Consider the following 21,313-nt stretch of genomic DNA (forward strand, 5'->3'; position numbering starts at 1 on the left):
CCTGTGTGGTTTTATTAATTCTCAATTTCACTAATTTTGGCTCTGATCTTAATTATTTCCTGGTTTCTATTGATTTTGGCTTTAGTTTGTTCTTTTTCTAAGACCTTGAGGTGTTTCATTAGATTATTTGGGATCTCTCTCTCTCTCTCTCTCTCTCTCTCTCACACACACACACACACACACACACACACACACACACACATTTTTTTAGTTGTAGATGGATTCAATATCTCTATTTTTATGTGGTGCTGGGGAACGAACCCAGCTCCCCACATGTGAGAGGCAAGAGCTCCATCACTGAGCTAGAGCCCCAGCCCCTATCTTTTTTTAAAAAATGCATCATTCAATGCCATAAACTTTCCTCTTAGAACTGACTTTATACTGTCCCAGATATTTTGATAGGTTATATTCCTATTTGCATTTGTTTCTAAGAATTTCTTGATTTCTTCTCTTATTTCTTCTATGATCTACTCCTCATTTAGAAAAGTACTATCCAGTCACCATGTATTTATGTGGTTTCTGTTATTTTTCTTGCTGCTCATTTCTTGTGTCATTCCATTGTGATCTGATAGGGTGCATGGGATTGTATAAGTTTTTTAGTATTTGCTAAGACTTACATTGTAACCTAGAATATTCTGGAAAAAGTTGTATGAACTATTGAGAAGAAAGTGAATTTAGCTGTTTGGGGGTGAAATATTCTGTAGGTGCCTGTTAGGTTATTTATTTATTTATTTTTAACCTTTTAAAAAATTATTTATTTTTTTTTATTAGTTGCTCATGACAATACAATGATCTTGACATATCATACATTTGATTCAAATGGGGTATGAATTCTCATTTTCCACGTGTACAGATTGCAGGATCACATTGGTTATATAGCCACGTGTATACATACAGCAATACTAGTGTCTATTGTATTCTGCTGCCCTTCCTATCCCCCCTCCCCTTCCCTCCCCTCCCATCACCTCTCTCTACTCAATCTACTGTGACACATTTCTCTCTCTTTTTTTTTTCTTCCCCCTCACACCATCATATATGTAGTTTGTATAACGATGAGGGTCTCCTTCCATTGTTAGGTTATTTAGATTTAGAGTAGTATTTTGGTCAGAAATATCTATTGATTATAGTTTTGGTTTTAATGTCTATTAGTGATAGGGGTGCATTGAAATCACTTCATATTATTGCATTAGTGTCTATCTGGGATTTATTTAATCTATTTTGCAAATCTATGTCTTTTAACTGGGGAATTGAGACCATTAACCTTTAGTGTTGTTATGCATAGATGTTTGTTATTTCCTGTCATCCAAAACCCATTTTAGTGTGACAAATTTTAGAGTTGGAAGCACGAAAAATATGAAAATATACAATGGTGATTTTATTTTTACTTTTTCATCCTGCCGTACAATTATTACTTCAGTACATATTATAAAGTCCTAAACAATAAAATCATTGTATTTTAAAAATTGAAAGTAACTTAAGACCTCTTCTCTAGGTCAAGCCTTTCAGTAAAGCAAGTTCAGAATGCTTCCAACAGGGAGTTCCCAAATTAAAAATGAATTTTTTTTTTTTTTAAAGAGAGAGTGATAGAGACAGAGAGAGAGAGAGAATTTTAATATTTATTTTTTAGTTTTCAGCGGACACAACATCTTTGTTTGTATGTGGTGCTGAGGATCGAACCCGGGCCACACGCATGCCAGGCGAGCGTGCTACCGCTTGAGCCACATCCCCAGCCCCAATTTTTTTCTTTTAATATTTATTTTTTTAGGTGTAGATGGACACAACACAATGCCTTTATTTTTATGTGGTGCTGAGGATCGAACCCGGGTCCTGCCCATGCTAGGGGAGCGCTCTACCTCTGAGCCACAATCCCAGCCTCTTAAAAATGAAATTCTTAATGAGAAAAAAATGCTAACCCTTGTTAGCTGCAGGACTGACTGAATAAATGTTAGCTGCAAGGCAGGCTGAATAAATGTTAGTTGCAGGGTGGGCTAAACACTCAACCCCACCCATCTGGTTCCTTTTTGCTTGTTTGCCTCAAGGCTGAACACCTAGCCCAGACCTGTCTGGTGCAAGGGAAACCCATATCTTGGCTCCTGTCGGGTCTGCCTGAAGGCAGAAGATGACAACCTTAGCAACTACTGTGTGATCCAATCACTGTACACCAACAAGGCAGCTTGCAGACCCAGAGACCCCATTAGATTTTGGCTATAAAAACTCTCCTGCCGGGCTTCATATTATTACATTAGTGTCTATCTGGGATTTAATGTCTCCCCACTCCCCCACTCTTTGCTCTCTCCTTCTCAATCTCTTTCTCTCTTTCTCTCTCCCCCCCCCCCTTCCCTGTCAATCAGACACCGCCACAATAAAGAAAGATCTCTTGGTTGTTCTGAGTGTTGTGGTCACTTTCCTTTCAACCCTAGTCTTTCTGTTTTGTTTTATGATAGTTCTAATTGTTTTGACTGCTCCCACCCCTGGAGTAATTAAAAATGTCCTATACATAGTCCTAGATTTTTCACTTGCCTCATAAAAGAGCTCTTATATCTCCTGTCAAGTCCTTTTTTTCCCTCTAAGGCCTAAACATCCTTAATATTTTATTTCTCTAAAGGCAGGGTTTCCAAAGCCTTCATCTTTGTCATTTAGATTTACCCAATTTGCCACTGACCCACTTAAAATATATGTGGTCATTACATAAATTAGCATACTTTTGTCTACAGGTAAAGAAAAGTCCAACTAAAAGTATTACCCTAAAATTGGTTAAAATATAAAATTGTTGTAACAAACCATGTATTTGGAAACAGATGGTTCCACAGGCTTACTGATGTTATCAAGGATAGAGTCTTCCAGTCTTCTCTACCATCCTCAACACAGGGGATTTAATCCTCATACTTCTTCTCATGGTTGCAAGCAAAACTTCCTGAAACTTAGCCACATCCAAAGGTAAGAAAATAAAAAGTATTTTCCTTTGTGTATTTCTTTTAATTCAAACTCACTCCCAGAAATTCCTCAGCACGCTTCCTAGTTACATCTTACTGTATTTAAATGCATCACATTCCTGCTTATACCATCATTGGTTAGGATGAACCATCCCCAGGGCTAGAGTACTGATTCTACCCTGAACACATGGGACAGAACCTAGTTAAAACTGGGACTTGACCTACCAGAAGGGCAGGGAAGGGAATGGATTTGAGTAGGGAATCAACAGTCTGCTAATTACCCAAACTGAATACTTACATCAAGAAAGTCTGATTGATGAGTAATTTGATGGGAATGTGGCATTCAATCATCAGCTGACTCATGTTTTTCTAAAAAAATAATGTAGCAGGTAATAGGCCCAATGGAATACCAGCTACCTCCCTGCCCATGTAGATTTACTCTAGTTGGAGAGATAGACAGGGAGACAATTTCAATGTGATATGTAAAATGTTGTACTAAGTACATATAACCTAGTCTTGGGGAGTTGAAGGAGATGACATTTAATATAAAGTTTAAAATAAGTGACAACCACAAGTTAGCAGGTGCTAAGCAGAAGAGAGAAGGATATACTGGAGCATGGTCAATTCCATGTGGACTGCAATTACTGGTCTAGATATTATTATTTTCAGGGTTAGGATTATGTTTACTTATTTTTTAAGCTGTTTTTTTTGTTTTTTTGTATGTATGTAATTTGTGCTGATTTATATTTATCCATCAGGACTGTTTTTTCTTTTCTCTTGGTACCAGGGATTGAACCCAGGAGTGCTTAACCACTGAGCCGCATACCCAGTCCTTATTTTCTGAGACAGGGTCTCACTAAATTGCTTAGGGCCTTGCTAAACATCTGACGCTAACTTTGAACTTAATACTGCTTCACTTCAGCCTTCCAAATTGGTGGGATTATGGGCATGTGCCACCACACCTGGCTTCATCAGGACTTTTTCATTCAAGCACGTTCCTGCTGAGTCACGTCTCTCCTGTATATTTATAACTGATTTTTTTTTTCACCTTATAAGCCTCATTTACTTCACTTTGTTTAGGCTCAGTATTAGGGTAGGAATCAGCAATTTTTTTTCTGCAAAGGGTCAGATTAAGTATTTTATGGTCTTGATTAACAACTCTTCCATTATCAAGTAAAATTAGCTACAGATGGTACGTAAATGAATGGACATAGCCATGTTCCATAAAATTATTAATAAAAGATAGGTAGTAGGCCATTATCTTACCAGCCTTTGATGTAACCTACATTGCCTTTATTCTGGTCCCTGGGTAACTTACACCCTGCACCAGGAAAATGAGTTTCCATCTCATCCCAGCCCATCCTATATAAAGACAGTGACCTGACAAAGAAGCAACATGATGTAGATCTGTAAGTAAATGATTTTATTAATCATATTGACAACCAGACACCAGATGAAGCTATATTTCCAAATACCTAAGCCACAGGTTGGTTCAACATTTATATTGTGATCATCTGGTTAGCTTTTTGTCGTGACAAAATGCCTGAGAAAAAGGAGTAGAGATTTATTTTTGCTCAGTTTCAGAGGTTTCAGTCCATGGTTGGCTGGCTCCACTGCTTTAGGCCTGAGCTCATGTGAGGCAGAACATCATGACAGAATGGCTGTTCATCTAGCAGCAGGAAGCAGCAAGATAGACTATTTCAGGGTATCCTCCCCACCCCCAAAGACCTTCCTCTAAGACTCACCTATGGTTTCCACCATTTTACAATAATGCCATGAAATAATTAATCTAATGAATTTTTGCATGTTTGAAATCAGAGCCTTCATGATCTAATCACTTCCCAGAAGCCCCACTTATGAAAATTGGGGGTGAAGCCTTCAACACATGTGCCTTTGCGGAACATTCTAGATCCAAACCACAATACTACCCATTCCTTTTTACATCTCTTAATTCTACCCAGATTCCCAAGAAGACCTCAGATGGGCAAACTTTTTCCGCCCTCAATTAACATACCATTATATTACATTGTGGTTTGATGTCCTTGACAACGTTATTTTTTCTGATTAAAAATATGTGAAAGCTGTATATTCCTTTCCTCTTAGGGTACACTGCAAGCATTTGTTAAAGTAACCTACATTTCATCCTTTTTATTAGTTTTCTTTGGCTGCCATAATAAATTACCACAAATTTATTTTATGGTATAGTAGGTTAGACAGCATGGCTCTGCTGGGTCCATTACTAGTCAAAGGTTGAAATCAAGGTGTCAGTAGGGCTGACTTTCTTTCTGGAGGCTCTGGGGGTGGATCTGCTTCCAAGCTTTAGGTTGTTTGTCCTGTTTGCTGACTGCGGAAGCCTCTAGAGACCGCCTATGTTCCTTAGCTCCCCACTCCCTTCCTCAAAGCAACAACAGTACTAGTTCCTATACTTAAAATCCTCGTAACCTCATGTCTTCTACTCCTACATGGAGAAAGTCCTGTACTTTTAAGGGCTCCTTGATTAGATTGGGGCCAGTTGGATAATCAAGATAATGTCCCTATCATAAGATCTCTAGCCTCCACTACTTCTGCAAAGTCCTTTTTGCTATGTGACAGAATATACACATTTTGGGAAGGAAAGTAAACATCTTGGGGTTCATTATTCTGCCCAACATCTTTTGGTTCTATGTTCTATTTTTTTTTAACACAACTGCTTAAATTGTATACTTAGTTCTAATATTTTTTTAGCATATTAAGTATTTTTATTTGTTATTTCTCATTATTAGCTAAGTAGACAAGTCACATTTATACAACCACAGAATGCTTTTCCTCTTATAACACATCATGAACATTTCCCTCTGTGATTATGTTTCTTTATAAACATTAATCATGTAATAACTCATGGAATAGCTATAGTAAGATTTATCAATTACTCTATTATTCATCATGTGGGATTTTCCCAGTGTTTCACTATTGTACAGAACTCTGTAATGCATATCTTTGTACCAAGAGAATTGTGTATACATTGGATTAATTTCTTAGGATTGATTCTCAAAAGTATAATAACTGCATCAAAACACATTAATTTCCTTAGAGATTGTTTTCCAAAAGTTTGACAAAGTTTATAGTCTCAGAAGCACTCTCACCTAGTAGTGAATATCATCATTAAAAACAAAACAAACACATTTTTGTAAAATTTGTAGGTAAGTCTATATCTTGTTCTTTTGTTTTTCATAATTACTGGTGAGGATAAAGATTAAGTGACAAAAATTTTGTCATTTTTTGTTTTTACTTTTAGGATGTAAGCATTTATCTCAAAGTTGTATAATTGCTATAGATACTGACATTGCTATAGCTACTGACTATCACATTTACAAAAAATATAGCCTAATTCATTTGACTGCACACACATTTAACACTTCTAAACTTCATTGAAGAAAAAGCAAAAGGGAAACCTGTCAAATAATCTGAGACCAAAGTATTTGCTAGTCTTTAGTTTTATCATCTCCTTTCACCATTATTCAATTTTGGTTTTAAAGTAAATTTGTTATATTATTAGTACATAATAAGTACAGTGTTCCTGTAGAAAATGTGAAAATCATTGTACTTATTTCCCAATATTTTCTACTCTTCTTTCATAATAATAGAATTCCCAGTTTTCAGGTGGTTGCCTAGAATAAATAAATATAGATAGATATTATAGATGGATATTTCTAAGCCTCTTAGGCAGCTAAGGTAGTCACTGATCAAACAGAAGACTTATGTACTACTCACATTTCCTTAAAGGGAGGGGCCTGTCCTTACTTATTTCTTTTTTCCTTCCTACCAACTGGAACACATATATTTCCTCCCAAGTGATGGGGATGGAGATCAGGTGTGTGTGGTAGCACTGAAAGCCAAGTGAAAAATGAATAAAAAGCTAGTGATTAGCTCTTTTAAATGCTGCTGAATGGTCAAAAGGATGAGGAATGATAGTTGACAATTAGATTTAACAACATGGATATAGCCAATGACCTGAAAATAACAGTTTCAATGGAGTAGAGACCTATTTGCAGTGGGGCTGGAGAGAATAAAAGGTGAGAAATTGGACAGAATGAGCTCTTCAAGTGGTTTTACATTAAAAAAGAAGCTAAGCACATAGGTCACAGTCTAAACTGAAACACATTTGAAAAGGGCACCATTAATAATTAAGCCAAGAGTTATTAATTAAGTATAAACTGCAACTGTCATGCAACTGGAATAAATCTGTTTTGTAAAGGAAAACTGAGGCTGTGACTGGAAGAGAATTGGTATAGATTGTTGGATTATTAGTTTCTTTTTTTTTTTTAATAAGGGAAAAAATAGTGGGAATGACGTAGTAGAGAGGAAAATTTTTGTGATTGCGGAAAGAAAGGACATTTTTTGAGCAATGTCCTTGAGTAGGAGAGGCGATGATATATAATGCACAACAGGAAGGGTTGATTTTAGCAGAAGCACATAGAAGACAATAGACAAATGCAGGTGGATGGGCTGATGTGGTCATAGGAGCTTATGGAGATTTAAAAAAAATTTTTTTTAGTTATACATGGATAGCATACCTTTATTTTATTATGTAGTGCTAAGGATCTAACCCAGTGCCTCACACAGGCTAGGCAAGTGCTCTGCCACTAGCTACAGCCCCAGCCCTTGTGGAATTTTTAAATGAAGTTTTATATTTTTCTCACTGAAATAGGTAGTTAAGAGTGAGGGTTAGGGAAGAAATAGAGGGTTTCAGAGAAGATATGAAATAGTTTTTATGGAAGAAAGGAAGAATAAATGGAATAGAAAATACACTGGTTGCCAAGCAGCAATTAGGGTCCAATGGCAGTTAATAATCATGTGTTTTAAGAGAGACCAATCAACAGGGTTATGTGTTATTCTCCAGTCAGGTTTCATTGTGCAGGTATAGTTATGGAAAGGGCTGAAAATTGAATATAATGAGATTTTATTGTATTGCAAATACAACAAAGAGGCAAGAGTATTCAGAGAGTATGCAATAATTTAATAATTTTTATCATTTTATAATTTGGCGATGTATAATTTAAACTAGTAAATTAGTTTCACAGGGTCGGTATAACTAAGTACCACAACTAGGTGGCTTAAAACAACAGAAATTTATTGACTCACAGTTCTAGAGGCTAGAAGTCTAAAAATCAAGGTTGTTGGCAGGTCAATCTCCTTAGGCTCAAGCAATCCTCCTGCCTTAGCCTGCTGAGCAGTTGAGACTATAAGTGTGTGACACCAAGTCTAGCACATCTCATTCCCCCACACCCCATGTTTTTTATTGGTGCATTATAGTTGTATATAATGGTGGAATTCATTATTGCATATTCATATATGTACACAATATAACAATATAATTTGGCCAATATTATTCCCTTTCCCTCCCCTTCTCCCTCCCCTTGTCCCTTTCCTCTACTGATCTCCCTTTGATTTCCATGAGACTGCCCCCCTCACAACTTTTTTCCCTTTTTTCCTCTCTAGCCTTCAAATATGAGAGAAAACATGCTCCTTGACTTTCTGAATTTGGCTCTAAGTTACATCTATTTTCCTGCAAATGACAATTTCATTCTTCTTTATGGTTGAATAAAACTCAATTGTATATATATTCCACATTTTTAAATCCATTCATCCATTGACAGACATCTGAGCTGGTTCCAGTTTGGTTGTTGTTAATTTGGGGTACGTATGTCTCACTATAGTATATGACTATAATGCTTTAGGATAAATACTGAGGACTGGTATAGATGGGTCCATGCCTAGACTTTTTGAGGAGCTTCCATACTGATTTCCATAGTGGCTGTACTAATTTACAATCCTGCCAACAGTGTAAAAGTGTTCCTTTTTCTTTATATCCTCTCCAGCATTTATTATTGTTTATATTCTTTATGGCTGCCATTCGGACTGAAAAGTGAGATGAAGCTTCAGTGTAGTTTTGGTTTATTTTCCTAATTGCTAACAATGTTGACCATTTTTTAAAATTTATTTATTAGTCATTTGTATTTTTTATTTTGAGAAGTGTCTATTTAATTCATTTGTCCATTTATTAATTGGGTTATTTGGGTTTGGTATTAAGTTTTTTGAGTTCTTAATATATTCTGAATACTAATTCTCTGTCAGAAGAGTAACTACAAAGATTTTCTCCCTTTCTACAAGTTCTCTCTACATTCTTAATTGTTTCTTTCCTGTGCAGAAGATTTTTAATTTGATGCTATCCCATTTATTAACACTTTGGGATTATTTTCTGAGCTTTAGGAGTTCTACTAAGGAAGTTGTTGCCTGAACCTATATGTTGGAGTATTTACCCTACATTTTCTTCTAGGAATAGCATTGTTCCTAGTCTAATTCCTAGGTCTTTGATATATTTTGAGTTGACTTTCTAGAGCATCTAATTCTTGAAATGTTGAAAATAGAGCTCTTGGTTCTCTTTTCTCCATCTTCCCTCTCCACTTGTAACCTATTAATTTTTTGGTCCTTACTATTTTAATAAATAACACTATCACCACTGCACAGCCAAAAGTCTGGATCCCTTATTCTACAGTGTCCCTTAACTCATCCTCATACACATGCAGTCCTAAACTTGTCCTATTGAGTCTCTCTACATATTTCCAATTTATCAACTTCTCTCGATTTTCACATTTTTTTTCCAGTCCAAGAGACAATTTTTTCAGTAACCTTCTAACTCTACCTCCTCTCCCTCATCTGTCTTTTAAAAGAGCAAGCAGTATGATCTTCCTAAAATAAAATACAGGGCTGGTTTGTTGCTCAGAGGTAGGTCTGCCTAGCACACATGAGGCACTGGGCTCGATCCTCAGCACCACATTAAAACATAAACAAAATTATAAAAATATAAAATATAGATGTCACCCCTCTGCTTAAAACACATTAGGAATCTTTAATACACTTAAAACTTCGTCTCTAACATGGAACACCAAGGCTCATAGGATCTGACTGTGCCTAAAATACTTTGTGCTTGCATGTCTGCACGCCAGCCTTAAGGAAATGCCCACATGTCATTCCTTCTGTCTGGAATGCTCTTCTTTCGACTCTCTAAATTATTCTTGGTTTTCAAGTCCCAGCTTAAATGTCATTTGTTTTTGTTTTAAATTTTTTTTTACTTGTAGTTGGACGCAATACCTTTATTTTATTTATTTTTATGTGGTGCTGAGGATCAAACCCAGCGCCTTGCACGTGCTAGGCGAGCACTCTACCGCTGAGCCACAATCCCAGCCCCATCATTTGTTTTTAATGTAATTTGAATATATATTTATTAAAAATAATTAATTAAATGTAACAATTTTATTGGATTCATTGATCACTGCCACTTCTTTCATAACTTGACTTGCCCTTTTTGGGTTATTTTGATTTGTCTTAGTTATCTTTAATATTTTCAACCAAAAATTTCAGGAAGGGCAAATAGGTATTTTTATGGAGAGTGTGCCCTCAATTAAAAAAAATAGTGTATATTGATTTTTTTTTTAGATTTTTCAAGTTATAATATTTTTTTCTCTCATAAAGGAGGTATTGTTGATTGCCCCCTCAACAGCCATTTCTCCTTATTCATATTAGCAAAATACTGATTTTATTTGTGCAATCCACTCTTCCTTACCTAGCCATGCTCTTTACTGAGCCAATTGCATTCTCCTTAAAAGTGATTAGCTTAGGAATGAGTGTGGAACACAACTCTAGCTATTGCGATTGTTTATCTTGTTCTGCTTGATTATTGTTATTTCTACATGTAATGCCTGGAACTAGAGGACCATCTCATGAATAAGAGGATGAATAACTCGAGAGCACTGATTCCCTGGACTTGGCAAAGCAAAAAAATGGAAAGAATGGTCCTTGATCCACTAAATTAGACATTTTTGGGAACAAGTTAGAAATCTTAATATGAGATAATAAATCTGCTTTACTGTTTATACCAGCTATACTGGATTTTTCTATTTCTTGTGGTTAAAGATCTCTTAATACTCAACTTCTAATTTTATATGTTCTATTGCTTCTTCAGGGAAATATGAACATGGCATGATGTTTGCTCCTGTACATATAACTGGTTTTCATTGACTGATTGCTAACAATATTTTTAAAAAATATTTGACATTTTAAATAGTAATGTCTAGTTATTGGCCTCTGTTTTCTTCTTGGCATTTGCTCCTTAACAGATTCAAGTCTCTGTAATACTAAAAGTTTTAATTATTTCACTAATCTTTGCCTTTTCTCCTGCTTCTTCTGCTAATCTTGCTTTAAATTTATGACCACGAACACTGACTACTAAATAAGTCATCAGGGCTGCCTAGTAATCCCTCTATAACCACTTTTTAACACAAAAAGGACTAGGGATGTGACTTCTAGTCAACTATTTAATGCTTTTTCCCCTTCCTAAAGACCCCTCCAGCACTCCTCCCATGTCTCATTCCAGTTCATGACTTTGCTTATAGTTTCACTGTGAAGATGGGAGTAATTAAAAGATGATTTTGGCATCTTCCTACCTTGTGTCAGACATGAATATATCCCCACTTGTATCTATCTCTCTTAAGAAAAGCCTAGCTGTCCATTTGCAAGGAAGCAGGGCTGACAGCTCCCAGCCATTAATGCCTTCAGAGTTCAAACCGAGGCCATAGGTTTCTCGAGTATCCCCCAGCCAACGACAGAGCAATCAGTGTACAAGAGCTTGTCCATTTCCACCATGGTGGGACTCCTCTAATGAGCAGTCTTGCCTTTGGAGCTCTGCTGACAGAGCTGGTTAGGACAGCATCACCGAAGTCTACATTGTTGTCTTATGTGCCTGACACATATTTCTTCTTTTTACAGGAGTCATTCATTCTCTTGTAAACATTTTAGGTTCCTCATTCTGTCTCAATTTCTGCTTCCTGGAAAACAACTTGCAACACCTCTTAAATGTCTTCGTCTAAAAATGTCTGTGCACTATGTGGGCTGCCATATTAGGCCAAGTCCTCCACTTCTGCATGTCTATAAATCATTCATGGATTTTTCTCCTGAAAGTATTCCCTCCCTCCTAGGTCATCAGTTTTTCTCTTCCTATAGTATGTTTTTCCCCCTATAAAATCTCTCATAAAACAAATGAAGAAAAAACTCTTTTGTCCCATCCCATTTTTATCTGTTTTTATTTTTATTTTTGGTTCTGGGGATTGAACCCAGGGGTGCTTAACTACTGAGTCACATCCCTAGTCCTTTTTGTGTTTTGACACAGCATCTTACTAAGTTGCTTAGGACCTTGCTAAGTTGCTGAGGCTGGTTTTGAACTTAGCCTCCTGAGCCACTGGGATTATAGGCATGCACCACCATGCCCAATACCACTTCTATCTTGAACCAGCTCATTTGGCTTTTGTCCCTAATTGAAACTGCTCTTGTCCAATTCCAATTTTGCTTCAGTTTTCAGTCCTCATTTTACCTGATTTCTCAGCACCATTCCATCCAGTTGATCATTCTCTCCTTTTTTGGGAGGGGGGCATGGACAGATAACCAGGGATTGAATCCAGGGGTGCTTAACCACTGAGCTACATCCCCAGCACTTTTTTATTTTGAGGCAGGGTCTTGCTAAGTTGCTTAGGGCCTCACTAAATTGCTAAGGCTGGCCTTGCTCAAACTTGCAATCCTGCTGCCTCAGTCTCCCCAGCTCCTGGGATTACAGGTATGTACCATCAGGCCTGGTTCATTCTTTCCTTTTGAAACTCTTCCTTCATTTGGCTTTCAAGCCCCAGTCTCTCCCATGTCTTTCTCCCTCTTCTCACTGGCTGCCCCCTTCAGTCTCTTTTACTGAATCTTCTATATATTTCTGAATATTTCACAACTCAGTCCTTGGTCTTTTCTTGCCCATATTCACTTCCTAGGTGATCTCCTCTGGTCTCCTGAATATAAATACCACGAGTGCATTGACTGTTCCCAAATTTATATTTCCAATCTTGACTTCTTCCCTGGATTCTACACTCATATATTTAGCTTCTATTTGGGTATTTCCTTCTTTCTACTTTGGGTCATTAGCCATACCACACAGAGAGGAGGGGCATGGATTTTGATAATTTGAAATGAGTCCATTTATCAAGATTTTCTATTTCCTTAAGTTGTAGAATTATGAATAATATTAAATAATTTTATTTTGATAAAATAAACTACTGTTGATAACTACTGCATTGCCTATATTCACCAAGAAAAGTAACTTTAAAATTAATAATATTATTTTAATATTAAAATTAAATAATATTATTTTGTCTAGTTTTCTCTGTTTCTGACTTTATATCCCCTTGTTTCTTTTTGTTATGTGATTTTTTCCAGAGACAGGTTTGAGGTTGGTTTGTTTTTTATAAAGATATATTTACTGGATACTTAAAGTAATTCAGGATCTATGTTAGTTATTTTCAGATATGTAATTTGAGTAATTCAGTGTAGTGAAAAAAAATTTCACTTCTTCTACTGATGACTCAAAAAGATGTTGATAAACTATATGCTTCATCTGCATTATAATTTTGCCGGCTTTCAATATCATAGTTATTAGCATTTAGTTTCTGGAATCTATGCTTTTATGTTTTGAAAATGAAAACATCTGTGCATCTTTAGTCTTCTGGCAATTCCTGTGTTCTTCTTCATTTCTCAAAATTACTGACAGTGGTTCCATGGTTACATCACCTAGTATTGTGTTTTATGCCCATGGATGTGATTCACTGCCAGCTGAAGACTTGAACCAGTTTAGAGGAACTAGATGCATTCTTGGTAAGCTTCAATTATCTTATATTAATGCTGATTTTAATGCTTTTAAGTTTTAAAGTTATTTTTCTTGGTGAATATAGCAATGCAAATGCTGTTATCAACAGCGGTTTATTTCCTCAAACAACAGACCTTTCCATTCTAATTTTTTCTGGCTCCAGTAAAAAATCCAAAATGATTTATTATTTTTTGTTGTTTTAAAATGTGTAGTAAGAATATGTTTTAAAAGAAAGATCAATTTTCCTTGTTTGCCTATTTTAATATTTAAATTTTGATAAATTGTATGCGTCAATGGATGGTATTAAACATGCTTAATTTTCTCTAAATATCATCCTGCTCTGGAGAATTAAGAATGAATGGATTCATAAAGATAGATATATAAATCAATGGAATAGAATTGAGAATCCAGAAATAATTCACATTATGTGGTCAAATGATTTTCAGTAAAGATGCTAAAGAAAATCAATGGGAAAAGAATGGTATTTTCAAAAAATAGTTTTTAAGAGCTCAGGTTGTAGCTCAGTGGTAGACCACTTGCCCAGCACATGTATGAGGCACTAGGTTTGATGCACATGGAAAAAAACTGAATTTTTATTTTTTCTTCTTGTCACATGCCAAAATTAATTGAAAATGGATCATATGTGGGGCTGTGGTTGTGAATGAGTAGTAGAACACTTGCCTAGCATATATGAGGCACTGGGTTTGATCCTCAGCACCACATGAAAAATAAACAAATAAAATAAAAGTATCCAACTATAACTAAAAATTTAAAAATGGATCATATATCTACATTTAAGGACAAAAACACATGTATTCAAGGACATAGCACAGAAGAATAATCTTTTAAAATTTTATTTTTTAATTAAATAATTTATTTATTTTACAATAGAATGCATTTTGATAGAAGAACAATATTCATAACCTAGGGATAAGACATAAAAGGCACAAATCGTAAATGAAAATATTGTTAAACATTTCAAAAAATTAAAATTTTTTGTTTGTTGAAACCTTTAAGTAAATGAAAAGGCATACTAAAGCTTTAGAGAAAATATTTGCAAAATGTTCATTTGACAAAGCATTTGTATCCAGATCTATTTAAGAATTTTTAAAAAATATTTTAAAAATTGTAAATGGACACAATATATTTATTTATTTATTTTTATGTGGTGCTGAGGATCAAAGCCAGTACCTCATACGTGCGAGGTAAGTGCTCTACCACTGAGCTACAACCCCACCCCTTATTAAGAATTTTGCAACTTAATAATTAGATGTACAGTAACTAAAAAACAAACACACCCCCACACACACGAGTAAAAGATTTAAACAGATGACTAACAAAAAGATGCTCAATTTCATTGACTATTAGATAAATGCAAGCTAAAATGACAAGAAGATTCTACTGTTTATAAATTTGAATATCTTAAAAAGGCTGAAATGTCATATAAAGATGTGCAGTTGGGACTTCCCTGTGTTGCTGGTAGAAATACTAAGTAATATAGCCACTGAAAAATAGTATGGTAGTGTCTTAAAAATGAAACTATACTTACCACATGACCTAGCAATTCTCCTCCTAGATGTTTACCTAAGGACATGAAAATATATGTTCATAGCAGCATTGTTCATAATAACCACACAATGGAAACAAATAACTGTCAACTGGTGCCTATGAACAAAATGTGTCATGTGAATTCAGCAGAATATAACTCAGCAAATAGTATACTGACATTCAGAACATAGAGGAATCTCAAAGACATCATGGTAAGTTGGTAAATAAGAGAAATCAGATACAAAAACACATGAAATATGAATATGAAATTCTGGAAAAGGCAAAGGAATTTCACATATTAGGTCAGTGCCTGCCTTGCAGCTGTGGGGAGAAGGAGAGGAGATGGCTGGACTAAGGAGGGACATGGGGGTTTGGAGAGGCTGATTAAAGTGTACTGACATTTGATTTTGGTGGGGACTGCACAATTCTATACATTATACAACTTTATATTTAAAATGGGTGAACTTTGATATGTAAATTATTTTTCAGTAGTGGCTTTAGAGGTATATATGTTATACTTCAAGGTGGTATCTCTTAAAGAAAAGAAGTTGTTCCTGATAAACTTCTGTTTAAATGTCTAGCAGTCCATTTTCTAGGAAGCATAATTGTCTTTGCTCAATACAGCAATAATATTTAAAAATACAGTCATATTATAAATAATTTATAGACTATCATGATTTGAGTAATAGGCTGTGGATTGTGAGATTATTAATTTAATAGTAAGGTTTCCAGCAAACTCCAGTATTTGATATTTAATTATCCCTTACTCTCTTATGTCTGTTATAAATTCAGGAATGTAAAAGTAATGCAAAATATATTTGGATAGCTGACTTGAGATTACAATGTCTGTACATTAAAATTATAAGCATATCTGTAATGCAAGTGCTGGTCAATTCACCGTGAATAATATAGTATATTATTTGCCAGAATGAAAAGTTTACACAGGGATAATAATGTATAATTAAATAAATTTACACCAAGATATTTATAACTTTTCATCATTTTTGCCACCACTATCATCATCACCATCTACTTTTAGAAGAGTAAATTTTTTATTTCTGATTCTGGATTAAATTTTTAGGAGCAATCCAAAAGAATAAATGGTCATTTTTGTTAACAAAGAAATGAGCATATTGCCAACAATCAATAATGCATTTCACAAATTGTTTTCTGGAATAATAGATTATTCCAATATCAGTCATTTGAGAAGAAATGCAAGTCACTTACAATTTAAAATAATTTCCAGGGCTGAATGTAAAAATGCTTCTCTTTTTAACCAAATATAACATAGATTATAGTTTAAAACTTACCCCCCCCCCAGATGCCATTTATTCTATGAATATTGTTTTGAATGAAGTCATTTGCCTCTTAGATTCAAATGTAAAGTAAGCTAACAGAATTAGGGAAAATGAAATAAATCTCTTTGGTTCTATAAAATGGTACCTCTTCTAGGTCTTTATCCTATAATATTAGTGCTACAAATGGAATTGAGTCCTCCCCAAAATTTGTATGTTAAAGACCTAGCCCCCACATAATTGCATTTAGAGATAGAGCATAAAAGCTAAATGAGGTAATAGTCCTGATCCAATAGGATTAGTATCCTTATAAGAGATACCAGACTCTCTTCCTACAAACACTCAGAGGAAAGGCTGTGTGAGGACATAATAAGATAGCCTTCTGCAAGCCAGGAAGATAGAGAAAGAGAGAGACCTCACTAGAAACCACATTTGTTGGCACCTGGATGATGGACTTCTAGCCTCTAGAATGGTGAAAAAATAAATTTCTACTATTTCAGATATCAGTCTATGGTATTTTGTTATTGTAGCCTGAGCTAATACTGAATAGCACTTGATGTACTAAAGCAAACTATAAATTTATTCCTGGGGCTGGGGATGTGGCTCAAGCAATAGTGTGCTCGCCTGGCATGTGTGCGGCCTAGGTTCGATCCTCAGCACCACATACAAACAAAGATGTTGTGTCCGCCAAAAACTAAAAAAAAAAATAATAATAAATATTAAAATTCTCTAAAAAAAATTTATTCCTAAGGAATATATGCCCTAACCTGGGTGTGGTAGTGTGAACTTATAGTCTCAGCTACTTGGGAAGCTGAGGACTTCAAGGCCAAACTGGGCAATGTAGCAAGAACCCATCTCACAACAAAACAAAACAAACACCCAAACAACAACAATTGGAATATATATCCCTGATTTTGTTTTGGATCAATAAACTTTCTTCCTTATAAACCCTCTCTTCTTTGCAAGCTATGATAGTTAATGGTTCAAAATTTCTGGTCCCAAAGAGTGTGCAGTTAAGCAAGTGACTGTTAAATCACTAACATTTATTCTAACATGGTACTTATGGCCTTAGTTGATAGAACAGCAGCATTCTAGAAACTTTATCTGATAAATACAATTTCTATGACATTAAGGTGCAAAAGTATATCTCAGGACAAGTATAGATGTGAAAAATACAACTTTCTTATGTGTTTCTGGCATTCATCTTAATTTGGGATTTCATTCTGCCTGGGAGGTAGAAATCTATCTCAATCTATCTCACTTGTAGAAATCTATCTCAATCTATCTCACTTAACAGACGTGCACCTTGTTCAGTTTGTGGTGAAATTCTGGGAAACTTATACAGGGGAGCCCTCTGACCCCTAATGTACCATCACCCCTTCTGGTCTTTGGTTGATTAAGGAGAGGTTGCTATTTGAATTCCCATTCTCACTTCTGCCATACTCAGGTGCAAGAGTGTTCTGTGGCGTCTACTTCGCTATGATATGTGAGGAGATAATTTTTGTGAGGCGTCTAAGACCTTATTTACTTTACCTTGAACAAATGGTAACAATCATTTCTTTTCTAGGGTCATGCTCTCTTCCTGGACAAAGCCGTAGGTCTGCTCTTCTCCTGGGGGTTCACAAACCTATTTGAGGACTTTGTTGCTATTTATCGTTAGCTTGGTTTGGGTTTTAGTGCATAGGATATCCCTTTCTGATACATATCTTTGATACAAGTACCTTTTAAAATATGGCACTTGTTAAATTAACACATAGTAATCATACATATTCATGTGATAGTGTGACAGTTGAGTATGTGTGTATTGTGATCAGATCAAGATAACTGCATATCCATAATCTTAGACATTTATCATTTTTTTGTGTGTGTTTGGAGCATTAAAAATTTTTGTTTACTAATTTTTTGTTTGTTTGTTTGTTTTTGGGTTTGGTACCAGAGATTAAACCCAGGGGCACTTAACCACTGAGCCACATCCCCAGCCCTTTTAATTTTTTTATTTTGAGATAAGATCTTGTTAAATTGTGTAGGGTCTTGCTGAGGCTGGATTTGAACTTGTGATCCTCCTGCCTCAGTCTCCAGAGTGACTGGGATTATAGGCAAGCACCATGGCACCCGGCTCTACTCGTCATTTTGAAATATTCAATTAATTGTTGTCAACCATAGTTATTGTACTGCTCTATAGTCTATTAGAAGTCTACAGGATTTTGGAAGCCAAAAGTCAGAGACCTTCAGGCAAGTTCCCAAGTACCTCCTTTGAGCCTGTCTTTTGGGGGAAGGTGGGTGCTGATGGTAAAGGTGAAGGGAACATGAGAGAAAGATTTCTTAAAAAGTTTTCTCTGTCCTCACTTTAAAAAATGAGTCTTTTAAAAATCTTTTAATTGGTGCATTGCAATTATATATTATGGCGGGATTCATTGTGACTTTTATTTGTATATACACATAACTTAATTTCGTCATTTTCTTTTTCTTTCTTTCTTTCTTTTTTTGGTACTGGGTATTGATCCCAGGGGCACTTAACCACTAAGCCACATCCCAGCCCTTTTTTATATTTTATTTAGAGACAGAGTCTCACTATGTTGCTTAGGGCCTCGCCAAATTGCTGAGCCTGGCTTTGAATTCCTGATCTAACTGCCTCAGCCTCTTGAGCCACTGGGATTACAGGCATGCACCACTGCACCTGGAAGTCTGGTCATTTTCATTCCCCAGTACCTCCCCTTAGAATGAGTCTTGAATGTTATGGAAGTTGTTTTTAATGTTCTTGTCTATTTCATAGTCTTTGAAGAAAAGCAGTTCATTTAGTCCCTAACTACTTGAGCAGTTTGAATGTTTCAATATTTTCTTTCTTCATCTTTCCTCATTGCCAAGACCCCGGAATTTTTTCCATGCTGCCTCCCTAATTATAAATACTGTGACATACCCTGCCTCCCTTTTCTAGACTCCAGATGTTTACAGTCTCTTTTTATTGAGATAGGCTGCAACAATCTACTCTTGTGTGTAAATTTTTTTAACCTAAAACAACATAATCTAACCCCAAAACAAGCAAGCAATATACTGGTTTCAGATTGCAAGTTACATAACTTAATTCTTTAACTCCTTCATTCAAAATCTTAGATCAAACTTAAAAAGGTCAAATGATACCTATGTTTCTCATTTGTAAATGTCATGCTGGTCATTAAATAGATACTTAATAGCTACTGAATATTATCATAACAGTGGGCTGATAGTTTTTAAGAAAAGTAATTCAATGATTAAGAATATTCAGGAGGTCTTTTCCTTTTTTATTTTCATGCTAGATTTGTTCCCTGCAAAAATTCTGAAAAGTTCACCCATTTTTATGTTTGAATTGTATTAATCATGTATTTATTAATATTTTTTAATACAGTCACAGTATTTTTGCTGATTTTACAATTTTACTTTATGCATGGGAAACACATAGATGCACATTTCCACAGTTTAAATTCCTGAGTGAAGCAATGAATTTAAAAGTTTGATCCAGAATAAAACTTTGAGCAAAGTCAGCTCCAATTACTGAAATTTTAAAAATACTCAGAATTCTCCAGATGAGGAAACTTTCATAAGCCTAGTGAACAATACAATCATGTGGATATTGAAGGGAAGTTACTTCTCCTTGATTATTGCTGAATCTCAAAAGCAGTAAGAAATTAGCTCAAGCATTTTAAATTTAAGATTGGAGCTGTGTATCCCTATAGGAAATGGATTTCTTAAAGTTTACCTTTAGTGCTAAATTACCCATCTTTCTGAAGTAAAGATATGAATAATATTAACAACCATAAGTAGTTTAAAAATTATTGCTTGTAGCCTTGCATGGTGGCACATCCCAGTGATTTGGGAGGTTAAGGCAGGAGGATTACAAGTTCAAGCCCAGGCTCAGCAACTTAGCAAGACCCAGTTTCAAAACTTAAAGGGCTGGGTATGCAAGTTAGTGGTAGATCCCCTTGCTCCCAGTGGATTTAATCCACATTACTGCAAAAATAACTAAAAGTAAGTGAATAAGAAATGACTTGTTTATTTTGCAGTACTAGGGATTGAACCCAGGGGTGCTCTACTATTAAGCTATACCACCAGCCTTTTTTATTTGTAGTTTTAGAGTCTTGCTAAATTAGTGAGGCTGGCCTCAAACTTTGAAACCTCCTGTCTCAGCCTTCCATATTGTGGGATGATTACAGGAATGTACTACTGTACCAGGAAGTAAAAACTACTTGTTTAGATTTAACTCATATTTAATAAACATCTACTAAAGCTAGGTGCCTCCGTTCTTTTTAGTTTCATTTAATCTAATCCTCAAAACAGTCACCCTTATTCTGTACTGAATTGTGTACTTCCAAATTCATATGTTCAAATCCCAACCCATAATACCTCAGAATGTGACTTATTTGGAAATAGTATTTGCATTGTATTTATTTCTTTAATTAGTTTTTCTTTCCACATTTTTATTGTTGCATTATAGTTGTCCCTATCGATAGGATTTGTTGTTACATATTTGTACATGCATGTAATATAACAATATAACTTGGCCAATATCACTCCCTAGCCTTTCCCCGTTCCTTCCTATCTTCTTCCCCTCTCTGGTCCCTTTCCTTTACTAATCTCTTTTGATTTTCACGAAATCCTAACCCTACCTTTCTCTTCCTTTTTCCTCTGTAGCTTCCAAATATAAGAGAAAGCATATGACACTTCACTTTCTGAATTTGGCTTATTTCACTTACCATAAGAGTGCCCTTCATTTTGTTGCAAGTGACATAATTTTGCTTTTCTTCATGGCTGAATAAAACTCAACTTGTGTATATATACCACATTTTCTT

Source organism: Marmota flaviventris, chromosome 3 (genome assembly GCF_047511675.1).
Source record: "Marmota flaviventris isolate mMarFla1 chromosome 3, mMarFla1.hap1, whole genome shotgun sequence".
In the NCBI taxonomy this organism is placed as follows: Eukaryota; Metazoa; Chordata; class Mammalia; order Rodentia; family Sciuridae; genus Marmota; species Marmota flaviventris.